General features: G+C 36.8%; 1 long non-coding RNA gene across 1 annotated transcript; it reads left to right on the forward strand.

Annotated features, from left to right (window-relative positions):
* Positions 1 to 1,164: 1,164 nt before the first annotated feature.
* On the forward strand, positions 1,165 to 2,079 carry LOC311296690. The gene is made up of 3 exons (XR_014628676.1): positions 1,165 to 1,297; positions 1,476 to 1,710; positions 1,972 to 2,079. It is a non-coding gene; the product is annotated as an uncharacterized lncRNA (long non-coding RNA).
* The last annotated feature ends 18,490 nt before the right edge of the window (positions 2,080 to 20,569 follow it).

Raw genomic sequence — 20,569 nt, forward strand, 5'->3', positions numbered from 1 at the left:
CTTATTAATTCACATCCACCAAAGCAGTCAACAATGAAGAATCAAGAATGGACACCAACCTATTTGTTCCTCAGTATCTTCATGTTTTATTCTGGATGGTTCTGGATCTCTCATGTCTTCAATCTCCTCTTTAATAAACTCCATCTTTAACAGTCACACAGATTTCAGCTGCTACTCCTGGAGTTTGTCCTTCTCTTGTAGGATGATGGGAATATTCCCAGTATTTATTGGTGAATTGTTGTGGGAGGGGCTTCACTGCAGGTGTGAACTGTGATCACTGTGTTTTTATCCAATCTGCATTTAAAAAGTACAGGGCCATCATGTTAAACTGCTGCTGAAAAGCCTCTTTGTCTCCAAAAGTTCCCCGTTTTCAGCTCATTCATTATGGTGATGTAGGGTTGAAAATAATCCAAGATATTTGAAAATGAACAAAGACATTTGTTTTTATAGTTTGGAGTCGCTAAAGGCACAGAGGTGCTGTTAGTGATCAAGGCCTGTAGGCCAAACTGGGGTTGATGAATTGTCACACCTTTAGTATGTTGGGGGAAGTTGTAATTATCTGATTGGTCAGTTTGAACGTCTCATATATATGGTCCCGGAAGGGATAAAAGAAAATTAAAACTGTTGCTCTGTCTCTTTTATGCCCTGGCTCTCTTATTCTCTGGGCCCCTCTCTCTCTTTACCTCCTCTTTTCTATTACTCTCTACATACTCTCTCTCTCTCTCTCTCTCTCTCTCTCTCTCTCTCTCTCTCTCTCTCTCTCTCTCTCTCTCTCTCTCTCTCTCTCTCAGGTAACATTTTACATATATGTTGAGTAAGATTAATGGTATAAGTTATCATAATCTCATACATCTATTTTGTAACTATTCAAGTGTAACCATAACCATATTTTGTCATTAAACATTTTCAATTACATATATCCATGTATTAGATGAATTGCAGTTACTGTTAGGGAGGACGGTAATTAACATGTCTTTTCTCATGCATCCTTCAGCTGAAAGACAATGAATCTGAAGAGTGTGTGTGTTGATTGTCTGTCCTCTGGCAATAAAACTGCAGATGTTCATTTAAGTGAAATCTGCTATATATTTACAAGACACATTTGACAAAACTAACCTTTGGTACATCAAAAATATAATATATTTGATAAACAGATCTCACTTGTTTTCTGTTATTAAATCAGGGTTCACTTGAAAATTCACATTTATCCTCCAGAACTCATTCTAACAACTTAATGTTTTAATATGTTTCAGACCAGATGGAGGTGAAAGAGCAAAGACAAGAACTGAAGTTAAAGGTGATGATGCTGTAGTTTGTTTCAGCCTGTTGACACCAATAAAATGAGCTTAATGTGCCAATTTACAGAAGATCTCAGCCATCAATATAATGAATGAGCTGAAAACAGGGAACTTTTGGAGACAAAGAGGCTTTTCAGCAGCAGTTTAACATGATGACTCTGTACTTTTTAAATGCAGATTGGATAAAAACACAGTGATCACAGTTCACACCTGCAGTGAAGCCCCTCCCACAACAATTCACCAATAAATACTGGGAATATTCCCATCATCCTACAAGAGAAGGACAAACTCCAGGAGTAGCAGCTGAAATCTGTGTGACTGTTAAAGATGGAGTTTATTAAAGAGGAGATTGAAGACATGAGTGATCCAGAACCATCCAGAATAAAACATGAAGATACTGAGGAACAAATAGGTTGGTGTCCATTCTTGATTCTTCAATGTTGACTGATTTGGTAGATGTGAATTAATAAGCAGTATATGGATGATAAATGATGGAGAAATGCATCTAAATGATCATAACCTTGTAGCAGTTATCAAACATATTTTAACTGTATAAAACAAGTGAATGACAGAACAAAACTTTGCCAATGTCTTACACCTGATCTCTGTTGCTTTCTGCTATTAAATAATCAGTTCAAGTGAACCCTTCTAACTGTATTTCTGTGTATTTTAGACCAGGTGAGAGTGAAAGAGCAAAGACAAGAACTGAATGAAGTGAAGGAGGAACATCATAACTTTACAATTCAGAGAACAAAAGCCAAAAAGACGCACACCTGCACTCAGTGTGGAAAGAGTTTCACACGGAAAGGAAACCTTAAGAGACACTTGAGAATTCACTCTGGACAGAAACCGTATACATGCACTCAGTGTGGAAAGAGTTTTTCCCAATCATCAGGTCTCCATTATCATCTACACATTCACTCTGGAGAAAAGCCATTTAACTGTGATCAATGTGGTAAAGATTTTATTTCATTATCACAACTAAAAAAACACCTGACAGTTCATTCAGACGAGAGGCCTTATGTGTGTTCTCTCTGTGGAAAGAGTTTTTCAAGGCTAGACAGTTTTAAACTGCACCAGAAAACACATAATGAAGTGAGAGATCATGTGTGTTGTGACTGTGGGAAGAGCTTTACTACAGCTGGTGATCTGAACCTGCACCACAGAATTCATACTGGAGAAAGACCTTACAAGTGCTCATATTGTGACAAGAGTTTCACTCAGTCTGGAAATCTGAAAGAACACGAGCGAGTTCATACTGGAGAGAAGCCGTACGACTGTACTCAGTGTGAGAAGAGTTTCAAACATAAAAAAAGCCTTCTGAGTCACATGAAGATATGTCGCAAGAAGTCGTCACAATGAGCAACATTTCATTTTTATGTCAAATACATTCAAGTAAATGGTGTGAGATGAAAAAAATATGGAGTTGCTTCCAAAAGAGTGGGTCGTGGAGTTTGCTTTCAAAGAAACAACACCAAACATAATTATTTGATTTTATAATATGAGGCTTTTATTTAGAAATAAATGCATGAAAGCTATTGAGACTTCTGTCAGACTCATTTTTCTTTCAAAAAAGCAACTGAAAAAAGCATGTTTTCCTGATTCAGTATCTGCGGTCAGAAATGTTGCAGAATTATATGTCAGTGTCATTATTGTAATGTTAATTTCATAACTTGTCATGAAATAAAAAAGTCTCTCACCTTAGGAATACACACTTTCCTGTCTTGTCACTGTTGTCAACCGTTATACTGCAAATACAGCGTGTGCTGTATATCACTTCATTATAAATAATAATACATGAATAAATAAATAAATAAATCGTAGTGTCGTAATTTTGTTGTCAATTAGTAAGTCATGAAATTACCAAAAAGTACCAATAAATTACGTAACTGGTACTGTCATGACTCATGTCTGTGTTCCCCTGTCTTGTCCCATGTTTAGCAGTTCCCTGTGATGTTGATTAGTTTCCTCAGGTGTTTTTGATTAGCCACGCCCCCTTGTTATCTAGTTTAGGTTGTTTGCATCTGTATTTAAACCCTGTGTCTTGTGTCAGTGTTTGTGGGTTCTTGATTTTGAATGTTGTTCTGTTCCTGAGTCTTGATCTTGAGTTTATTTAATAAAGTGCTGCATGTGGATTTGGATCCTGCTTCCTCCTTTGACTAGTGATGGCTAGTGATGGCCAGTGGTGGAGGAAGTACTGAATCTCAGTACTTAAGTAAAAGTACAAATAACCAGAGACATATTTACTTTAGTAAAAGTAAAAGTACCACAATGAAAACCCTACTTAAGTAAAAAGTAAAAAGTACCTGATTTTAAATGTACTTTAAGTATTAAAAGTAAAAGTACTTTCATAACAATTTATTCTCTTAATGCCTATATTCTAATAATTAGGGCTGTAACAATATGCAATATGAAACCGAAATCGCGACACTCGGATCCACGAACCTGTGTCGCGGTGTGAGTGCGAGAAGGCAGAATCGCGACACACCCCTTATTTGAAGTTAACATTATACAATACGTAGACCTGGATAAATTAAATTCTTTAAAATTGGGCAATCCCAGCGTTATGGTCGTGACAATTGCAGTAAAAACTTGAAATGTAAATTCTCAAATACCAATTGAAACTGTTTATATATCCATATATGGATTATATATAGAGTATACTCCCTTAATAAAGAAGTCCAGACATTAGAAAAATACTAGTCTACTACAGACACATGCGTTTTATATTTTAATATGAGGGAAATATAAATCCGTAACGGACGTGACACAAAAAAAATCTTTAACTTTTAGGTGGCAAAATATTTTTTTGTAATTCTGTGAATTTCACTGTGCAAACCAAAAGTAATAGGCTACCCACCGGATGAAGAACATATCACAGACCATATCATATTCATTTTATTTTTGTGTTCACATTTATGAGGAAAAAACAATGTTACGGACGTGTCAGTTCTCCGTTACGCACTTGAGCGCTCTGAAAGCAGCACTAAAATACTGCTTTAAAACGTTCACAGAGACCTCAAAAGCCCTTCTTTAAAGTGAATTTCGTTTCGTATTAATTGTATCTTAATTTTAATCAATATTTCATTCATGTTTCATGGATTTAATAAATAAGTAAATATAGCAGAAAATAGATCAGGACACGGAGGCGCGGGCGCGTGAACTGGTGAAACTCATGAACCGAAACTCAGGTCTGTGAGGCAAGTACAGACCTGAGTTTCGGTTCATGAGTTTCACCAGTTCACGCGCCCGCGTGAATATATATATAGATATATATATATATAGATAGATATATATAGAAAACTTGAAATGTGTACTTTTAAACAGAACAATTCAAAACGAAAGAAAACAGACTGTTTTCTGCATGTAGGCCTAATCCGTATGAAATGTGCATTTCTCTCTGGCGCGTTCACTGCAAAGATCGCGCGTCAGCATCAATTAAAATGTCTCCTTGTTATATTTTACATATTCATAATCATTACTTTTGCCAGTTCTTTGTGACAGCTTTATTGGCAGCGCCACAGTTGCATGTTACATGAACGCGTCAGCACCGAAAACATGGAGATTTTTTTCAATCCCTGTTTTGGCAAGGGGAAAAACTGATCAGAAAATGTAACGAAAATGTAACGAAACGTTGTAAAAATGTAGTGGAGTAGAAAGTATAATAATTGCTGCAAAAAGTAACGAAGTAAAAGTCAAAAGTATGCACTACTGATTCTACTTAAGTAAAGTACAGATACGTGAAAAATGTACTTAAGTAAAGTAACGAAGTATTTTTACTTCGTTACATTCCACCACTGGTGATGGCCAAATGAAGCGTTTCGAAGCATTATTGCTTTCTGATACAATTGTGTCGAAAATGATTCATTACTCGAAGCTTCATTCAGATAGAAATTGCAGCACCATCTCCTGGTGAAGTAAATGTAATGCAACAAAGCTGACAACCATACAATGCAAGTAACGCCCGTTTATTACGTTTACCGAGGCGATCAAAGCTGAAACAGTGTTAGTGCTGTGAAACTCATTTATGTAGGTGAATTTTACAGATACTGATGAATTTCATGTGTTCACCTTGATAATAAAACATTAAGCATGATGTGTGTGTGTAATTATTTTTAGTGTGTAATCCATTAGGATTTAATGCCCCCACCAATAGAACCCAAGACATATCAGTAGAGACCCACAGAGACCACTATAATTCCCATTACAACCAATAAAATTCCCATGAAAACCATTAAATCCAATAGAATTTCTGTAATGGTTTCTATGTTTTTTTTTAGCAGGGCAGTATCATGTGTGAAAGCTTTATCTTGTTTAGCTGTGGGAAGCAGAATTCTATAACTTGTTAACTGGTGGGACTGATATTTTTTATGTTAAAAAGGATGTGCTTGTGTAACTGGTTGTACTTGTATAATGTAGCAGATGGTTTTTGAAGTTTCTGTCTTTGATGCATGTTATTATGTAACAATGTTCATATGTTCTCTAATTAATAATAAAAAAAAAATAAAAAAAAGGAGCAGAAGGCTTAGACAAAGTGTTCATTAAATGGTATGGTTTTTATTCAGAAATATTATTTTCTAATATACAGCCGCCAGGCTTCAAACCTGTCAACACTGGATTGGGCTGTTAAAGCAGTCAGGTGGTTTACTACAGGAGTGAACCAGTGTGTTTGCTTCAGAAGTCATTAGGCTTGTTCGACTTGAACCGGCGCTGCACAGACCGATCGGTGAATGACATCAAAGTACCGCGAGAGCGAATAGAAAGTAGACGGCTCCTTATGCTTTTGAATTGCTCTCGCGGTACTTTGATGTCATAAACCGATCGGTCTGTGCAGCGCCGGTTCAAGTCGAACAAGCCTATTTTCACGTGACTAGTGACGTAATGATACAAGCTCCGAAGCAGTGGTTCATTGCAAGGACCGTTCGAGTTTGAAGCAAGCTTCGGAGCGTCGGTGTCAGACGTAACATCACTAGTGATGGCCAAATGAAGCGTTTCGAAGCATTATTGATTTCTGATACAATTGTGTCGAAAATGGTTCATTACTCGAAGCTTCATTCAGATAGAAATTGCAGCACCATCTCCTGGTGAAGTAAATGTAATGCAACAAAGCTGACAACCATAAAATGCAAGTAACGCCCGTTTATTACGTTTACCGAGGCGATCAAAGCTGAAACAGTGTTAGTGCTGTGAAACTCATTTATGTAGGTGAATTTTACAGATACTGATGAATTTCATGTGTTCACCTTGATAATAAAACATTAAGCATGATGTGTGTGTGTAATTATTTCTTTAGACAAGGACAGGAGATCAGACCAGCTTAAAAAAAAGTTGGAAACCATCACAGAAATTCTAATGGTTTATATTAAAATAGGAACCATTGGCTTTTACCATTTGAACCACTACAGAATTCTTTTTTGTAGTGTGTTAGGGACATATTCCATTAGGATTTAATGCCCCCACCAATACAACCCAACACATATCAGTAGACTCACAGAGACCACTATAATTCCTATTACAACCAATAAAATTCCCATGAAAACCATTAAATCCAATAGAATTTCTGTAATGGTTTCTATAGTTTTTTTTTTTTACCTTCACTTTTATAAGATATACAGCCGCCAGGTTTCAAACCTGTCAACACTGGATTGGGCTGTCAAAGCAGTCAGGTGGTTTACTACAGGAGTGAACCAGTGTGTTTGCTTCAGAAGTCATTTTCACGTGACTAGTGACGTAATGATACAAGCTCCGAAGCAGTGGTTTATTGCAAGGACCATTCGAGTTTGAAGCAAGCTTCGGAGCGTCAGTGTCAGACGTAACATCACTACCTTTGACTCTATCTCATCGTTACAGAAGAACCCACCAAAGATGAATCCAGCAGCACAAATTATGCTTCTCCGTCAAGGAGATCGAACCATAGAGAAGTACGTGGTTGACTTTTTGGAGCTTGCTCACCGGACTTGCATGGAAGAGTTATGCTTGATGATATTTTTTCGGGGAGGACTATCTGAACCGCTTAGCTACCTTAAACCATTGCATGACCCTAGCTGGACTCTGAAACAATATATTGACTTGGCCCTGCAACTGAGCGGCTCAACCTTTTATGTGAGTTTGGCATCCGCCGAGCCTGCGCTCAACGTAAGTCTTGCTGAGCCAGAGACACTTCACGTCAGTCCTGCCGATCCAGAGATGCGTCACGTCACGTCACGTACTCTACTCTGGACAAGATGGCCGTCGACACGCCTGAACCTGAGCCCTCAGCAGAGACGGCCGCCGCCACGTCGCCTGAGCCCTCAGCAGAGACGGCCACCGCCACGCCTGAACCTGAGCCCTCAGCAAAGATGGCCACCACCACGGTGTCTGTTCCTGAGCCGGTGTCTTCCTGAGCCGTTGTCTGTTCCTGCCCATAACCCCATAGTCGCCCCAAGGAAATTTTTTTGGGGGGCAGGAGGTCCCTTGATATGACCATGGAGGCCGTGCCGCCATGGTCTCCTGAACCGTCTGGTCCGCCCTGTAGCCCTGAACCGCCAGGTCCGCCTGGTCCGCCTGGTCCCCTTGAACCGTCTGCTCCACCCTGGCCTCCTGAAGGGTCGTCTCCGCCCTGGCCTCCTGAAGGGTCGTCTCCGCCCTGGCCTCCTGAAGGGTCGTCTCCGCCCTGGCCTCCTGAAGGGTCGTCTCCGCCCTGGCCTCCTGAAGGGTGGTCTCCGCCCTGGCCTCCTGAAGGGTTGTCTCCGCTCTGGCCTCCTGAAGGGTGGTCTCTGCCCTGGTCGCCTGTACAGCCTGCTCCGCCCTGGCCTCCCGTCCTGCTGCAGTCTCCAGCTCCTCTGCCGCTCCACGGACCTGGTCCTCCATCCCGCCCCCGGGTCCGCCTCCGCTCCACCACCCTCCTGAACTATTGTTTTTTTGTTTTGTTTTGATGGGCGTCGGGAGCCCATCAAATATATGATATATATATTTACCTGTTGCCATTAAAACTGTAACAAAAATGAATTATAAACTAATAATGTTGTACTGTAATAAAATATATGTGCCTATATTATTTATGATTTAATTATATCAAGGATTAGCATGATGAACTTAAATGGGGTAGAGCAAATGGGAGACCAGGGCAAATACAATTATTATATTATTTTCACCATGTTGAAATAAAAAATCCACAAGGACCATATTTGAGTTCCCATGATTTTTCAATGTGAGGAAAAATAGAGAGAGGTGGATTATGGCAAAAAATAATAATAATAACAACAATAATGAATAGCCTATACTGTATATAAAATAACTGGAATGACATACATTTAGTTTTTTGTTTATTTTGTATTTGTTCATGTTTTTGTTAAATAAATCTGATGGGTATACCTACGAACTGAAGTTACACCAAAACATTTGACTTTTAGTATATATTTTTTATTATTAAAAGTGCCATACTAATAATAATTATTATTACTAGTAATAATTAGTAATAATAATAATAATTATTATTATTATTTATATCCCATCCAAATGGACTTTGCTCAATATAATAAAATAAATAATAATAATAATAATATTTTATTAGTATTATTATTATTACTATATCCCATCCAAATGGACTTTGCTTATAATAATAATAATAAAGAAAAAGAAAAAATATATAAACATAACTATTTCACACCAAGTGCAAAGACCGCGAAAGATATAAGCAAGGGACACGCGCCCATCGCGCGCACAGTCGGACTCCACTGTGGATGAGAGTCATCGCCGGACTGAGAGTTTTACTGAGGTAAAGTATTTTTTGTATATATAAGTATGGACGGCCTGTCTGTTAAACGTACACATCTAGATCTTCTGTTCTCATAAACAATGGCTTTTCTGCCTTTTTTGTGGCTTTTTCCCATATGGTAGGCTACACTTTCAGCGCTAATTACCGTTAATACCATTATATCTGTCTGACGTCATTCACACTAGGCCTATCCACGACTTTCCCGAACTCTGACCTTTCCCGTGATCGCTATGGCAACGTAGAACAAGCCGGTAACGAACTTCCGGTTTACGTTATCCTGAAGATACCGCTAACAGAGAGCCTCAACAAGCCCAAACAATTTGCTTGGATAATGAGGAGTAGAGCTTAGATCGGGCCCAAAAAATCAAGCCCGACCCTACCTGAGCCCGTTGTGTCCGAGCCCGGCCCGACACATGAGCCGAGCCCAATTTAGACCCAATCATTTTTAATACGTGGGCCGTTATAACCAGGGGCGGCGCCAGATAATTTTTTAACGTGTGCTGAGGGGGTGCTATATATATTATATATATAAATACTTTTAATAAATGAGCAAAAATTGGCCACTTAATATTTAATATTCAATTATTTTAATGATCACAATTAAAGTATTAATTTTATTAAATTGAACAAGCACAACATTCGGCATTCAATCAAATATTATTAAAGATTTATTATTAATAATGTTATTTCAACACAATATCTCGTTATTTCGACATCAAATGTGTGCGGTGCGTGCAATAAGCAAGATGTGCATTTGTAAATCCAGTGACACGCGTGCATTGATTTTTATTAATAAACTAGTGTTTTCTGTCAGTGTCTGCTGCAAAGATGAAGATGATCATGGTGTTCACTTTTCATAATCAACATAGATGGAAAAAATTACATTATAATATTTGAACAAATATGAAACTAAATGCTCTTATTTAATGGCTACAACAAATATAGTAGGCCTACATACTCTCTATTTGTACAAATTGCTGCACATTCAAGTTAATTCTCGAATTAATTTTCACATTATTGAAAACAATAAACATACCACTTAAAAATATATACAGTTGTACTGCAGTTTTTTCTAAGTAGAGTTACAAGAAACACTCTTTCTGCGTAGAGGGTCCGTTTATGTTGGAAACAACTCCCATTCATAAAATCCTTCAGTTTTCGCGTGTTGTTTGTGCACCTGACAACGGTACACGTTGAGCCACAAGGAGCCATTGCTTATCTGTCAGCATTACTACTTGTCAGTAATCAGTTTCACCCGTTTGTACCGCGACGCAAGTATCCCTTGTGTGCAAGCTTCATTGAGCGTTACGCTAAACCGGAACTGAGATACCGGCAACAGGAAGTATCGAGTGTCATGGCGACGCCCATTAAGACTCACAGGAAAGTTGTGGATATGGAGCAGATTTGCTAGGATTGAGAAAACCTATTTCGTTTCAGATTCATGTTGGTAAAGTTAACGTTAGTTTTTTTTTAAAAGAAAGTTAACAATTATTAATAATATTTTACTCTAATATCTGGCTGCGTGAACGTGCGGGAGTTCGCTCTCTCAGGAGCGCGTGAACTCCTCTCTCATGCACTCTGAGCGCGAGCGCGTGAACTCGATCCTCTCTCACGCACTCTGACAGTAGCAGTTTTAACATTAAGTGACATGGCATCTGACGCACAGAAGCCAATGGCACATGTCACTATGCGTATTGGCACATCCGGTCTTCATTGGCATGTGCCAGTGGATAGTGACATGTGTCACTGACATTATTGGCATGTGCCAGTGGTGGATAGTGACATGTGTCAGTGCACTGACATCGCAACACACTGACACTGACATGTCACCTGACTGACACCGAGTCGCGGAACATGTCACCGTGTTGCGACACCTCCGTGACTGACAGATTAATCAAACACCTGACCTAGCCTATTGACGTAATTGTGGCACAAAATCCTAAATAAATAGCCTAATTTTGTGATTTTTAAAAAATCAATTAAACGAATTAAAGTGCATTAATATTTTTCAAACGTTTTATTTGTGTCACGTCTGTATTGGTATGTGCCACTGAATGTTTTGTAATACCAGTGCTACTTTATGTTGTTTATCTCACAAAGTCACAAAATGCCCATTCTATGAAAGACACGAAATAAATCTATCATGGGTCACTACGAATACAGTCGCGTCCATTACTGTAAACCTTTATTTTTGCGCGATGCTGCACAGACGCACGCCAGTAGGTGTCAGTATAAGTGAGTGTAACAGTGGCCAGCGCAAGATTCTTATCTGTGGCTTTAATATGTCACAAATAATTGTATCTAATTATGTATGTTGTAGGCTACACATTAACTTAGCGATGTTATAAATCTAAAATCTAAAATATAAAAAATGTTGACAGCATAAAGCAAATTGTTATGCAAGTGGCATATGACGCAATCCATTGGCACATATCACGTTTTAGTGACACATGGCAATATCCACTGGTACATGCCCGTACTACGGTGTACATTTTAGGACATCCTCAGACCTCAGACATATGAAGACAAGGCATCATGCCTCAGACTAAAAGGCTTCAGTCATTGGACAAAACGGCATCGCGCCTCAGACTGAAAAGCTTCAGGTCTCAGGAAAAACAATGTCAGGTGTCAGGTCTCGTACAATTAGGCATCAGACGAAACAGCCTCAGACAAAAAGGCATCAGATATAAAGGCATCAGACTAAAAGGCATCGGACGAAAAGGACTCAGACTAAAAGGCATCAGACGAAACGGACTCAGACTAAAAGGCATCAGACATAAAGGCATCAGACATAAAGGCATCAGACGAAACGGACTCAGACCAAAAGGCATCAGACATAAAGGCATCGGACGAAACAGACTCAGAGGGAGTTTGGAGATTCGCATTGCCCCGCCCCATGTGGCATCACATGTACGCGGTTCATAGCTCGAAAGAACGCTTTACTTGATGCATTTCTGAAGTCTCTGGTTGATTAAAAACAAGAAAAGTGACAGATTCTTGAAATATTATGATGATATTTTTGACAATACCACTGATGCATAATGTTTCCTCTGTGTATGTCTTTTATTTATTTATTTATTTTATATAATGTGAAGCTTTACATATACTTGATATAATTTAATTCCTGTAGAAGTTATATGTCCTTTATATCCGCTTGTTATCTTATACATATTCAATAAAAGTAAAAAAAAAAAAAAAAAAACGCTTTACGATAGTTTGCCAACATACAAGCTATAGTTGAAATATGTCATCTAACTTTTTAAACGTGCAAATAAAACTCGTGAAATGCATGTTCTCTTCTGCATACAGCATAATTAGAGTAACATTTAATTAAAGCATATATATATATAGGCTATATATATTATATGCTTTAATTCAATGTTAAAACATGCACTCGTGAAATGCATGTTCTCTTCAACATAATATACAGTACAGGCCAAAAGTTTGGAAACATTACTATTTTTAATGTTTTTGAAAGAAGTTTCTTCTGCTCATCAAGCCTGCATTTATTTGATCAAAATGTAATATTGTGATATATTATTACAATTTAAAATAATTGGTTTTAAATTTATTATACTTTAAATTATCATTTATTTCTGTGATGCAAAGCTGAATTTTCAGCATTATTACTCCAGTCTTCAGTGTCACATGTGACATCCAGTCCATCACATGATCCTTTAGAAATCATTCTAATATTCTGATTTATAATATTCTGAGTGTTGGAAACAGTTCTGCTGCCTAATATATTTGATGAATAAAAGGTTAAAAAGAACTGCATTTATTCCAAAAAAAAAAAAAATCTAATAATATAAATCTTCTGAACAGGGGCGGATCTAGAAAAATATTTATGGTGTGGCGAGAGGGGTGCAGGAATTTTTGAGGGGTGGCAACATATGGCAGACGTATATATACTGAATTTAATCACAGTTAAATTGGCCGTAACTTTTAATTCCTTGCTGCCAACTGGGGTGATCCGCCCCTGCTTCTTTACTATCACTTTTGATCAATTGAACACATCCTTGCTGAATAAAAGTATTGATTTATTTCAAAAAAAGAAAGAAAAAAAATACTGACCCCAAATTACTGACCAGTGTATATTGTTGTTACAAAAGATTTATATTTTTTAAATATTTGCTTTTTTTTTTTTTTTTTTTTACGTTTTATTCATCAAAGTATCCTAAAAAAGTATCACAGGTTATGAAAAAATATTTAGCAGCAGAACTGTTTCCAACTTTGATAATGAATCATCATATTAGAATGATTTCTAAAGGATCATGTGATAGACTGGAGTAATGATCCTGAAAATTCAGCTTTGCATCACAGAAATAAATGATAATTTAAAGTATAATAAATTGAAAACCAATTATTTTAAATTGTAATAATATATCACAATATTACATTTTGTTTCTGTATTTTTGATCAAATAAATGCAGGCTTGATGAGCAGAAGAAACTTCTTTCAAAAACATTCTCTCTGTCCTACCATGTATCCCATATATCCCCCCCCCCCCCCCCCCCCCCCAATATATATATATATATATATATATATATATATATAATAGGCGTCGATTTCGGGGGGGACGGGGGGGACGCGTACCCACCAGATTTCGTTATGAGTCATTTTGTACCCACCACTTTTAACTTCCGTCCATATTAATTTGACTTTTGGTTCGATTTTTTTTGACCGTTTTCAGTGGTTGTGAGGAGCAATATGAAAGAGAAATTTGGTAATCATTGTCTGACCCAACAAAAAAACATTATAATATTCATTTTATTTTATTTTCCGTGTTCGCATTTATGAGGGAAAAAACAATGTGACAGTTCTCGGTTATGGACGTGAGCGCTCTGAAAGCGCCACTAAAAGACTGCTTTAAAACTTTCACAGAGACCTCAAACAGAACAGCTGCCTTTCTTTAAAGTGAATTTCGTTTTGTATTAATTATATCTTAATTTTAATCAATGTTTCATGAACCAATTGCCTGGATTTAATATATAAAAAGTAAATATAGCAGAATCATACGGTGACGCATTGCTGCCACATACATATTATTTTTTTCACCTCAATTATGTCTAATAACGAGATTTTATGTTGTTTTAAAATAACGATGCATTTTAATTGTTTATTAATTAACTAGTCTTTTCTAAATCAGTAGGCTGCCTGCATACATATCTCCATACATCTCCGCTGTAATGTAGCCTAGATGCGCCTTTCATACGGACAGGATTACATAATCAGATGGTAGCTACCGTATTTGCTTTCGATTGGATTTTTTTTCGTTGGTGGACATTTTTTTTAATAACTTTATAGTTATATTTCTCATGTCTGTGAGGCTTGTCTATACACTGTTTGTCAGTTCATTTTTGAGGCGCGCTCCAATTCAGAGATCATGAAAGCGCGCCCTGTTCATTTTCTTTTATTTTACAAAGGCACACCGTTTTCTTGTTGTTGTGAGTTTACACAAATAAAAGTAGTTGCGACTGATGTATTATTATTTTCTGTATGACCAGAAATGGAGTAGCCTATTTTAAGTTGTTTCCACTGTTGATAGGAAAATGCGAGTGATGGCACCGGCGCCTCCATCCATGTCATAGTGCGCGCTCCACACTCCGCACAAACACTCGGATATGCGCTTCATAATAGCAAACATTTATTTTGGTTAACGTTAGAGAGCGGCCATGCCAGACGGATAATCCTCTTCATGTTTAACTAATCAAATTCTGTTGCATTTTATTGCGCCAGTTTGAAAAGGGCGGTTGAAACACTTAGCCTATACAGATAAACGCCAAACGCTGGTGTTTTTCTTTAAGCAAATTCGTTTAGGCTTTAAAATAAATATTGTTTATGGGCTAATTAATGCCACAATAATTTGTTTATTTTATTGGCTAATTGTATTTTTCATTTTTGTTTTGCATTGAATACCATTGAATATTTTCATTGAATATTTGCTGTGCACCGCTATGCCATCCTCCCATAGAAAGACACGTTAAGAGCCACCTATTTTCTTTAAAACGCTTAATGTATAATTAAATGCATTGCGTTCATATTCTTTACCACTGAAGCTTTTTCTTTATTATAAGGGTGTATTATTCCATTAAAAAAGGACTGTTTATAAGGTGACAATCCGTTATACATCTTGAAGATTTTTGTATTGTATTGTATCTTCTGTTATAAAGACGAAGATTGACATTTCGTTAATTAAACAAAATAAAAACACGATGTTGTAAAAAATAAACAACTTAGGCTATGTTCTGTTAGATGTGTTTTGACTACTTTTTGTTTAATTATATCTCTAGGTAATGAAGATATAGCCTATTAACAAAAATACATCTTATTAGGCCTATATAATATATCATATAAAAAAAAAAAACTTGTATATAAAATATAAAATATAAAAAAGCCTATATAAAATATATTTTCAAAAAGGGCCTCATTGATTAATTTTTCATGATTGGGGGCAGCTACTATTTGCTTAAGCTTTTTGAACGTGTGATAAATATATATTTATGCTATGTAGCCTATATATTATATGCTTTAATTAAATGTTAAAACAGTGTTAAAATCACTGCTTAAAATCCCTGCTTTATTGAAATGTTACACTAATTAAGTTGTTTACAGAAGAGAACATGCATTTTGCAAGTTTTATTTGCACATTTAAAAACTTAGATGCCATATTTCAACTAGCTAGTTTGTATGTTGGCAAACTATCATGGAGTTAAAGCATTCTTTCGAGCTATGAACCGCGTACATGTGACGTCATATGGGGCGGGGCAATGCGAATCTCCAAACTCCCTCTGAGTCCGTTTCGTCTGATGCCTTTTGGTCTGAGTCCGTTTCGTCTGATGCCTTTTGGTCTGAGTCCGTTTCGTCCGATGCCTTTATGTCTGATGCCTTTATGTCTGATGCCTTTTAGTCTGAGTCCGTTTTGTCTGATGCCTTTTAGTCTGAGTCCGTTTCGTCTGATGCCTTTTAGTCTGAGTCCGTTTTGTCTGATGCCTTTTAGTCTGAGTCCGTTTCGTCTGATGCCTTTTAGTCTGAGTCCGTTTTGTCTGATGCCTTTTAGTCTGAGTCCGTTTCGTCTGATGCCTTTTTGTCTGATGCCTTTTTGTCTGATGCCTTTTCGTCCGATGCCTTTTAGTCTGAGTCCGTTTCGTCTGATGCCTTTTAGTCTGAGTCCTTTTCGTCCGATGCCTTTATGTCTGATGCCGTTTTGTCTGAGGCTGTTTCGTCTGATGCCTAATTGTACGAGACCTGACACCTGACATTGTTTTTCCTGAGACCTGAAGCTTTTCAGTCTGAGGCGCGATGCCGTTTTGTGCAATGACTGAAGCCTTTTAGTCTGAGGCATGATGCCTTGTCTTCATATGTCTGAGGTCTGAGGATGTCCTAAAATGTACACCGTACAGTTGGCCTGTGTCACTAAAACTGACATGTCTCTTTATGTTGTGGCACCTCCAGTAGTGACACCTGCAGCTGTCTGCTGGAGTATAATGTAGATTATATAACATATGCACATAGTTAATTTGTATTTATTTACTGAATAATTCCATAAAACTATTTTTGAAATATTAAAGGTACTGAGGTAGGTCCTGTTTGTTGAATTTTTAAAATGCACGGAGCACTTTTTTGCACTTGTATAAATAAAGAATATTGCTAGTAGCCTACCTCGATAAACTCCTTTTCAGATAGGCCTACATAGCCTAACAAACAAATTATTTTTTACACTTTTTGGAAGGACTTGACATATTAAGGCCACAGATAAGAATCTTGCGCTGGCCACTGTTACACTCACTTATACTGACACCTACTGGCGTGCGTCTGTGCAGCATCGCGCAAAAATAAAGGTTTACAGTAATGGACGCGACTGTATTCGTAGTGACCCATGATAGATTTATTTCGTGTCTTTCATAGAATGGGCATTTTGTGACTTTGTGAGATAAACAACATAAAGTAGCACTGGTATTACAAAACATTCAGTGGCACATACCAATCAAATACAGACGTGACACAAATAACACGTTTGAAAAACTATTAATGCACTTTAATTCGTTTAATTGATTTTTTAAAAATCACAAAATTAGGCTATTTATTTAGGATTTTGTGCCACAATTACGTCAATAGGCTAGGTCAGGTGTTTGATTAATCTGTCAGTCACGGAGGTGTCGCAACACGGTGACATGTTCCGCGACTCGGTGTCAGTCAGGTGACATGTCAGTGTCAGTGTGTTGCGATGTCAGTGCACTGACACATGTCACTATCCACCACTGGCACATGCCAATAATGTCAGTGACACATGTCACTATCCACTGGCACATGCCAATGAAGACCGGATGTGCCAATACGCATAGTGACATGTGCCATTGGCTTCTGTGCGTCAGATGCCATGTCACTTAATGTTTTTACATTGAGAGAGTGAGTGAGAGACAGAAATGACTAAGCATACAGTAGCCTACCCGTGTGAGATTATAATATTAATAATAATTGCACTTTTTATAGAATAATAAAAAAATACAGTAAAGGTACAACATTTATACAACCAGGAAAGAAAAAAACAATTAAACATATCAAGTAAAATTATTTTCAATAATGAAAATATGTTGTATTGTGACTTAATATTCCTTTTATTTGTCAGAGTTTCTTTTGTAAATTTTTCAGATGTTTTGGGATATTCATAAATAACAGCTTTTATTGATTTTATGGTTAATGGCGTGAAAATAATTATTTTCTCTCTTTTTTAGCGTAAATTTTCATCTGATCGTTGTAAGTGATCAATCTAGCAGTCATCTGCATGTATGATTTGCCATGTTCTTAAAAAATTGATTAGTCAATGATCATTGATGAACAATCAATACATTTCGATTTGTAAATGCAATATTTCTGAATCAAATTCAGTGTTTTTCTTTTTCTCATCTTTTCCTTCCCTTGTTTTTTTGTCAATAGCTGTTACACACACCCAAAGGCTCCTTTAAGAGCCACAGCACAGTGCGTCTTTGGCTTTGTAAGTATATGCATATATTTGTCAGTCACATTCTCAATATTTGCGTTTAGGTTCAGTAAAGCTATGTAGATCATGCAGTTAGTCATTAATCATGGCTTAATAAAGACAAATAATTGTTAAAGTATAGGATCATCTCATCTGATTATTGGATTTAAAACTGTATTTTGTGGTGAGTGAACTTTTATTATGTAATTAAACAGTATATTAGCCTATGTGCCTAGTGTAATGTAAAAGTTATTTTTTTTACAAAGATGTTTGTTATGGTTTTTGTCTTATGAAAGACTTTGAACTTGGTCAACAGTAAAACCCAAGTTGAAAATAAAAACCTAATTTTTATATGTTTGCTAGTAGTAGCTTAGTAGCTGGAGCTTATCTGGGCAGGTTAAGTTAGAGGTTATAACATTTTAAGTGAAGACAAATTTAGTGTTATTTGTTTATGCTTAAAAAAATTACTTTTATATATATAAAAAAAAAAACATTTTCAATCATAATAATATTAAAAATAATAATAAGAAAATAAGAAATGCTTCTTTTTAGCAGCATATTAGTATTATTACTGAAGGATCATGTGACACTGAAGACTGGAGTAATGACGCTGATATATATATATATATATATATATATATATATATATATATATATATATATATATATATATATATATATATATATATATATTGCTTGTGTAAGAAAAGAAGAAAAGAAAAGCTGGCTCTTAACACATATGAGTTATTTATTTATTTTTTGCATCTCAGAAATTACTAGCTGTCACAGAATAATCATGCAACCTCTGTATTATGTACTATTGTAAATCATTGTAAAGGTTTTGTTTTTAGTTTTTTGGGTTTTTCAAATTATTTTTAAATCCTTTTCTGTTCAAAGACAATGTGTCACATTGCCGACTTCCTCCAACCTCATGGGCAAAGGATGGTCGAAGCCTCTGGCCTCCATTTAAAGTACGGGAGAAATGCAACAGGGTAGTGATGAGAGGTGACCCTCCTGACTGTCACGTTTTCATGGACTTTTAGTTGGTTTTCTTCTGTTCTGTTCATGTCTTTGATTTGGTTATCATCATTAGTTCAGTGTCATCACCTGTGTCTAGTTTAGTTAATCAGCATAATCACCTTCACCTGTTGTCACCTCATCATCTCTGTATTTAGTTCCTTCTCTGCATTCACTTGTCGGTTATTGTTTGTGCACTAGCACACTGTTCCGTGTTCCCGCTATTAGAATCTTTGTAAATAAACTACTTGAGTTAAGATGTCTTCGCTTGGGCTTCCTCCTTCTACCTGAGAACGTTACACTGGCGAATCCTGGCCAAGTCACACCATAAGGATAAGGGCAACAAAAAGTATCAAATTATGATTTAAGTATTAACCACAACTGGCATTAACGTGTCTCTGTTGTCAGAGCCGGATTATCCATAAGGGCACTTGGGCCAGTGCCTAGGGGCACCAACCATTCACAACCACTAGGGGGGCACCACATGACACAAGCTTTAAACATTTTTTTCGTAAATTGTTATATTATTAACTTGAAGTTCTTGAAGGACCATACATAACTCGTTTATGAACACTAATTTAACAAAAATAATAATAATAAATTATAAATAAATAAAGATTACATGACCACTATCACTGCCCCCCTCCCTCCCCAATCTGTCAGAGTTGAGTTGGTCCACAACAAGTACGCGCAAATGTGTCATTTTTTTAACGGTTACAGAAAATGAATCTAAATCCAAAATGGACAGACGTCAGATGTATATGGCATAAATCTAGGTATATATATGGCATAAATTCACTTATATCATAATCTTCTACAGCAATTGTCATTCACATTTTAACTATTTAACTTGTTCCCTATAATAAAAAATTCATTATTAGTAATAGTAATTTATTAGTAATTAAAATTACCCCATTTACTCACCCTCAAGCCATCCTAGGTGTATATGACTTTCTTCTTTCAGACGAATACAATCTGAGTTATAATAAAAATGTCCTGGCTCTTCCAAGCTTTATAATGGAAGTGAACGGCCGTTTCTGCTGTGAAGTCCATAAAAGTGCATCTATCCATGATAAAAGTGCATCTATCCATGATAAAAGTGCATCTATCCATGATAAAAGTGCATCTATCCATGATAAAAGTGCATCTATCCATGATAAAAGTGCATCTATCCATGATAAAAGTGCTCCACACGGCCCTGGGGAGTGAATAAAGGCCTTCTGAAGTGAAGCGATGTGTTCGTGTAAGAAAAATATCCGGCAGACGGCATACGCAAGTCGACTTACGCCAAAAGAGTAACACTTGACGATGAGTGACGATGTGCGGTTACAAACAAACAGGGCTGGACAACAAACTCAAGCTCCTCCAACATTTCTCTTCAGAAATTGCCGTTTTAGACTTTGATTCGTGACTGGTGTTTTGTTTTGCTCTATCCTCTGCGCTTCCGCGTTCGTCATTACGTTGTACGTCAGGTCAAGTGTTACTCTTTTGCCGTAAATCGGACAAAACTAACCTTTG

This window comes from Rutilus rutilus, assembly GCF_951802725.1.
Source record: "Rutilus rutilus genome assembly, chromosome: 9".
Taxonomy (NCBI): domain Eukaryota; kingdom Metazoa; phylum Chordata; class Actinopteri; order Cypriniformes; family Leuciscidae; genus Rutilus; species Rutilus rutilus.